Consider the following 6,000-nt stretch of genomic DNA (forward strand, 5'->3'; position numbering starts at 1 on the left):
AGGTGTGTGTGTGTGTGTAGGTGTGTAGGTGTGTGTGTAGGTGTGTGTGTGTGTGAGGAGGACGAGGGTGATCTCTTGCTCTTCCTCACCGGCCAAGAGGTACGTGTGTAGCTGTGTGTGTGTGTGTAGGTGTGTGTGTCTCTGTGTGTGTCTCTGTGTGTGTGTAGCTGTGTGTGTGTGTAGGTGTGTGTGTGTAGCTGTGTGTGTGTAGGTGTGTGTGTCTCTGTGTGTGAGGAGGACGAGGGTGATCTCTTGCTGTTCCTCACCGGCCAAGAGGTACGTGTGTAGCTGTGTGTGTGTAGGTGTGTGTGTCTCTGTGTGTGTCTCTGTGTGTGTGTAGCTGTGTGTGTAGGTGTGTGTGTAGATGTGTAGGTGTGTGTGTAGGTGTGTGTCTCTGTGTGTGAGGAGGACGAGGGTGATCTCTTGCTGTTCCTCACCGGCCAAGAGGTACGTGTGTAGCTGTGTGTGTGTAGGTGTGTGTGTCTCTGTGTGTGTGTGTAGCTGTGTGTGTAGGTGTGTGTGTAGATGTGTAGGTGTGTGTGTAGGTGTGTGTCTCTGTGTGTGAGGAGGACGAGGGTGATCTCTTGCTCTTCCTCACCGGCCAAGAGGTACGTGTGTAGCTGTGTGTGTAGGTGTAGGTGTGTGTGTGTAGCTGTGTGTAGGTGTAGGTGTGTGTGTGTGTGAGGAGGACGAGGGTGATCTCTTGCTCTTCCTCACCGGCCAAGAGGTACGTGTGTAGGTGTGTGTGTAGGTGTGTGTGTAGGTGTGTGTGTGTAGGTGTGTGTGTAGGTGTGTGTCTCTGTGTGTGAGGAGGACGAGGGTGATCTCTTGCTCTTCCTCACCGGCCAAGAGGTACGTGTGTAGCTGTGTGTGTAGGTGTAGGTGTGTGTGTGTAGCTGTGACAAAGGCGGTCGGGCGTGGTGCTGGCCACCCACCCCCTCGTTTACCGTTCTGGCCTTCATAGGTGCTCGCTAACAGCACTTGCCCCTACAGTCTGTTACAGGCTATATGGGGGATCTTTGTCTTTATCTTTGTGTAGCTGTGTGTAGGTGTAGGTGTGTGTGTGTGTGAGGAGGACGAGGGTGATCTCTTGCTCTTCCTCACCGGCCAAGAGGTACGTGTGTAGCTGTGTGTGTGTAGGTGTGTGTGTCTCTGTGTGTGTCTCTGTGTGTGTGTAGCTGTGTGTGTGTGTAGGTGTGTAGGTGTGTGTGTGTAGCTGTGTGTGTGTAGGTGTGTGTGTCTCTGTGTGTGAGGAGGACGAGGGTGATCTCTTGCTCTTCCTCACCGGCCAAGAGGTACGTGTGTAGGTGTGTGTGTAGGTGTGTGTGTAGGTGTGTGTGTGTAGGTGTGTGTGTAGGTGTGTGTCTCTGTGTGTGAGGAGGACGAGGGTGATCTCTTGCTCTTCCTCACCGGCCAAGAGGTACGTGTGTAGGTGTGTGTGTAGGTGTGTGTGTAGGTGTGTGTGTGTAGGTGTGTGTGTAGGTGTGTGTCTCTGTGTGTGAGGAGGACGAGGGTGATCTCTTGCTCTTCCTCACCGGCCAAGAGGTACGTGTGTAGCTGTGTGTGTGTCTCTGTGTGTGTCTCTGTGTGTGTGTGTAGCTGTGTGTGTAGGTGTGTGTGTAGATGTGTAGGTGTGTGTGTAGGTGTGTGTCTCTGTGTGTGAGGAGGACGAGGGTGATCTCTTGCTCTTCCTCACCGGCCAAGAGGTACGTGTGTAGCTGTGTGTGTGTGTCTCTGTGTGTGTCTCTGTGTGTGTGTGTAGGTGTGTGTGTAGGTGTGTGTGTAGATGTGTAGGTGTGTGTGTAGCTGTGTGTCTCTGTGTGTGAGGAGGACGAGGGTGATCTCTTGCTCTTCCTCACCGGCCAAGAGGTACGTGTGTAGGTGTGTGTGTGTAGGTGTGTGTGTAGGTGTGTGTGTAGATGTGTAGGTGTGTGTGTAGCTGTGTGTCTCTGTGTGTGAGGAGGACGAGGGTGATCTCTTGCTCTTCCTCACCGGCCAAGAGGTACGTGTAGGTGTGTGTGTGTAGGTGTGTGTGTAGGTGTGTGTGTAGGTGTGTGTGTGTAGCTGTGTGTGTGTGTAGGTGTGTAGGTGTGTGTGTGTAGCTGTGTGTGTGTAGGTGTGTGTGTCTCTGTGTGTGAGGAGGACGAGGGTGATCTCTTGCTCTTCCTCACCAGCCAAGAGGTACGTGTGTAGGTGTGTGTGTAGGTGTGTGTGTCTCTGTGTGTGTGTGTAGGTGTGTGTGTCTCTGTGTGTGTCTCTGTGTGTGTGTGTAGGTGTGTGTGTCTCTGTGTGTGAGGAGGACGAGGGTGATCTCTTGCTGTTCCTCACCGGCCAAGAGGTACGTGTGTAGGTGTGTGTGTGTCTCTGTGTGTGTCTCTGTGTGTGTGTGTAGCTGTGTGTGTAGGTGTGTGTGTAGATGTGTAGGTGTGTGTGTAGGTGTGTGTCTCTGTGTGTGAGGAGGACGAGGGTGATCTCTTGCTGTTCCTCACCGGCCAAGAGGTACGTGTGTAGCTGTGTGTGTGTAGGTGTGTGTGTCTCTGTGTGTGTCTCTGTGTGTGTGTAGCTGTGTGTGTGTGTAGGTGTGTAGGTGTGTGTGTGTAGGTGTGTGTGTAGGTGTGTGTGTCTCTGTGTGTGTCTCTGTGTGTGTCTCTGTGTGTGTGTGTAGGTGTGTGTGTCTCTGTGTGTGAGGAGGACGAGGGTGATCTCTTGCTCTTCCTCACCGGCCAAGAGGTACGTGTGTAGGTGTGTGTGTAGGTGTGTGTGTGTAGCTGTGTGTGTAGGTGTGTGTGTAGATGTGTAGGTGTGTGTGTAGCTGTGTGTCTCTGTGTGTGAGGAGGACGAGGGTGATCTCTTGCTGTTCCTCACCGGCCAAGAGGTACGTGTGTAGCTGTGTGTGTGGGTGTGTGTGTGTGTGTGTAGGTGTGTAGGTGTGTAGGTGTGTGTGTGTGAGGAGGACGAAGGTGATCTCTTGCTCTTCCTCACCGGCCAAGAGGTACGTGTGTAGGTGTGTGTGTGTAGGTGTGTGTGTAGATGTGTAGGTGTGTGTGTAGCTGTGTGTCTCTGTGTGTGAGGAGGACGAGGGTGATCTCTTGCTCTTCCTCACCGGCCAAGAGGTACGTGTGTAGGTGTGTGTGTGGGTGTGTGTGTGTAGGTGTGTGTGTAGGTGTGTGTGTGTGTAGGTGTGTAGGTGTGTGTGTGTAGCTGTGTGTGTGTAGGTGTTTGTGTCTCTGTGTGTGAGGAGGACGAGGGTGATCTCTTGCTCTTCCTCACCGGCCAAGAGGTACGTGTGTAGCTGTGTGTGTGTGTCTCTGTGTGTGTCTCTGTGTGTGTGTGTAGCTGTGTGTGTAGGTGTGTGTGTAGATGTGTAGGTGTGTGTGTAGCTGTGTGTCTCTGTGTGTGAGGAGGACGAGGGTGATCTCTTGCTGTTCCTCACCGGCCAAGAGGTACGTGTGTAGCTGTGTGTGTGTAGGTGTGTGTGTCTCTGTGTGTGTCTCTGTGTGTGTGTAGCTGTGTGTGTGTGTAGGTGTGTGTGTGTGTAGGTGTGTGTGTCTCTGTGTGTGAGGAGGACGAGGGTGATCTCTTGCTCTTCCTCACCGGCCAAGAGGTACGTGTGTAGGTGTGTGTGTCTCTGTGTGTGTCTCTGTGTGTGTGTGTAGGTGTGTGTGTCTCTGTGTGTGAGGAGGACGAGGGTGATCTCTTGCTCTTCCTCACCGGCCAAGAGGTACGTGTGTAGGTGTGTGTGTGTAGGTGTGTGTGTGTGTGTAGGTGTGTGTGTAGGTGTAGGTGTGTGTGTAGGTCTCTCTGTGTAGGTGTGTGAGTGTGTGTAGGTGTGTGTGTAGGTCTCTCTGTGTAGGTGTGTGTCTCTGTGTGTAGGTGTGTGTGTGTGTGTGTAGGTGTGTGTCTCTGTGTGTAGGTGTGTGTCTCTGTGTGTAGGTGTGTGTCTCTGTGTGTAGGTGTGTGTGTGTAGGTGTGTGTGTGTAGGTGTGTGTAGGTGTGTGTGTCTCTGTGTGTGAGGAGGACGAGGGTGATCTCTTGCTGTTCCTCACCGGCCAAGAGGTACGTGTAGGTGTGTAGGTGTGTGTGTAGCTGTGTGTGTGTGTAGGTGTGTGTGTAGGTGTGTGTCTCTGTGTGTAGGTCTCTCTGTGTAGGTGTGTGTGTGTGTGTAGGTGTGTGTGTGTGTGTAGGTGTGTGTGTGTAGGTGTGTGTGTGTAGGTGTGTGTGTGTAGGTGTGTGTGTGTAGGTGTGTGTGTGTAGGTGTGTGTGTGTGTGTGTGTAGGTGTGTGTGTAGGTGTGTGTGTGTGTAGCTGTGTGTGTCTCTGTGTGTGAGGAGGACGAGGGTGATCTCTTGCTGTTCCTCACCGGCCAAGAGGTACGTGTGTAGGTGTGTGTGTGTAGGTGTGTGTGTGTGTAGGTGTGTGTGTGTAGGTGTGTGTGTGTGTGTGTAGGTGTGTATGTGTGTGTGTAGGTGTGTGTCTCTTTGTGTGTGGGGAGCGATAGTGTAGCGGTTAGCACTACGCTGCGCTATGAACCTGGCGACCCGGGTTCGTTTCCCGCTCACGGCCAACACCAGTGACGATTATCTGAGCCGGTCCCGGGCCTCCCCTAGGTCGACTCAGCCTCAAATGAGTACCTGGTGCAGTGTGTAAACATTGCCACTAGGGAGACAAAGGCGGTCGGGCGTGGTGCTGGCCCCCCACCCCCTCGTGTACTGTTCCGGCCTTCATAGGTGCTCGCTAACAGCACTTGCCCCTACAGTCTGTTAAGGCTATATGGGGGATCTTTATCTTTGTCTCTTTGTGTAGGTCTCTCTGTGTAGGTGTGTGTGTGTGTAGGTGTATGTCTGTGTGTGTGTGTAGGTGTGTGTCTTTGTGTAGGTGTGTGTGTGGGTGTGTGTGTAGGTGTGTGTGTCTCTGTGTGTGTGTAGCTGTGTGTGTGTGTAGGTGTGTGTGTAGGTGTGTGTAGGTGTGTGTAGGTGTGTGTGTGTAGGTGTGTGTGTAGGTGTAGGTGTGTGTGTAGGTGTGTGTGTAGGTGTGTGTAGGTGTGTGTGTAGCTGTGTGTGTGTAGGTGTGTGTGTAGGTGTAGGTGTGTGTGTAGGTGTGTAGGTGTGTGTAGGTGTGTGTCTGTGTGTGTGTGTGTGTAGGTGTGTGTGTAGGTGTGTGTGTGTGTAGGTGTCTAGGTGTGTAGGTCTGTGTGTAGGTGCAGGTGTGTAGGTGTGTGTGTAGGTGTGTGTGTGTAGGTGTGTGTGTGTAGGTGTGTGTAGGTGTGTGTGTGTGTAGGTGTGTGTGTGGGTGTGTGTGTCTCTGTGTGTGTCTCTGTGTGTGTGTAGCTGTGTGTGTGTGTAGGTGTGTGTGTAGGTGTGTGTAGGTGTGTGTAGGTGTGTGTGTGTAGGTGTGTGTGTAGGTGTAGGTGTGTGTGTAGGTGTGTGTGTAGCTGTGTGTAGGTGTGTAGGTGTGTGTAGGTGTGTGTGTGTAGCTGTGTGTGTGTAGGTGTGTGTGTAGGTGTAGGTGTGTGTGTAGGTGTGTAGGTGTGTGTAGGTGTGTGTCTGTGTGTGTGTGTGTGTAGGTGTGTGTGTGTGTAGGTGTCTAGGTGTGTAGGTCTGTGTGTAGGTGTAGGTGTGTAGGTGTGTGTGTAGGTGTGTGTGTGTGTGTAGGTGTGTGTGTGTAGGTGTGTGTAGGTGTGTGTGTGTGTAGGTGTGTGTCTCTTTGTGTAGGTCTCTCTGTGTAGGTGTGTGTGTGTGTGTAGGTGTATGTCTCTGTGTGTGTGTGTAGGTGTGTGTCTTTGTGTAGGTGTGTGTGTGTAGGTGTGTGTGTAGGTGTGTGTGTGGGTCTGTGTGTAGGTGTGTGTGTCTCTGTGTGTGTGTAGCTGTGTGTGTGTGTAGGTGTGTGTGTAGGTGTGTGTAGGTGTGTGTGTGTAGGTGTAGGTGTGTGTGTAGGTGTGTGTGTAGGTGTGTGTGTAGCTGTGTGTGTGTGTAGGTGTGTGTGTAGGTGTGTGTGTGTGTAG

General features: G+C 52.2%; 1 protein-coding gene across 1 annotated transcript in view; it reads left to right on the forward strand.

Moving 5' to 3' along the window:
• LOC116958801 (putative pre-mRNA-splicing factor ATP-dependent RNA helicase PRP1) overlaps positions 1–6,000 on the forward strand; it is a 105,372-nt gene that overhangs the window by 42,707 nt on the left and 56,665 nt on the right. The gene's annotated exons all lie outside the window — the stretch shown is intronic.

Source organism: Petromyzon marinus, assembly GCF_048934315.1.
Source record: "Petromyzon marinus isolate PM22_M1 ecotype Great Lakes invasive population chromosome 83 unlocalized genomic scaffold, UKy_Petmar_22M1.pri1.0 chr83_unloc.1, whole genome shotgun sequence".
Classification (NCBI taxonomy): Eukaryota; Metazoa; Chordata; class Hyperoartia; order Petromyzontiformes; family Petromyzontidae; genus Petromyzon; species Petromyzon marinus.